Source organism: Sinocyclocheilus grahami, unplaced genomic scaffold, assembly GCF_001515645.1.
Source record: "Sinocyclocheilus grahami isolate Dianchi unplaced genomic scaffold, SAMN03320097.WGS_v1.1 scaffold1538.1, whole genome shotgun sequence".
NCBI lineage: Eukaryota > Metazoa > Chordata > Actinopteri > Cypriniformes > Cyprinidae > Sinocyclocheilus > Sinocyclocheilus grahami.
The window spans coordinates 92252-92648 of NW_015506717.1; positions in this window are offsets into that span (position 1 = coordinate 92252).

The following is a 397-nucleotide window of genomic DNA, read 5'->3' on the forward strand; positions in this document are numbered from 1 at the left end:
AGAGAGAAGTTTTCACTTTTGACAGTGAATGAAGAGGTATCATATCGATCACAAGTGCAGTATGGAGTACCTCAAGGCTCAGTACTAGGGCCATTACTCTTCACGCTTTACATGTTAACCTTGGGAGATATTATCAGGAAACACGGTGTTAGCTTTCACTGTTAGGTGATGAACGCATGTATAACTGTTTTAAGTTCTTCAAGGAGAGAGAAGTTTTCACTTTTGACAGTGAATGAAGAGGTATCATATCGATCACAAGTGCAGTATGGAGTACCTCAAGGCTCAGTACTAGGGCCATTACTCTTCACGCTTTACATGTTAACCTTGGGAGATATTATCAGGAAACACGGTGTTAGCTTTCACTGTTATGCTGATGATACTCAGCTCTATATTTCTT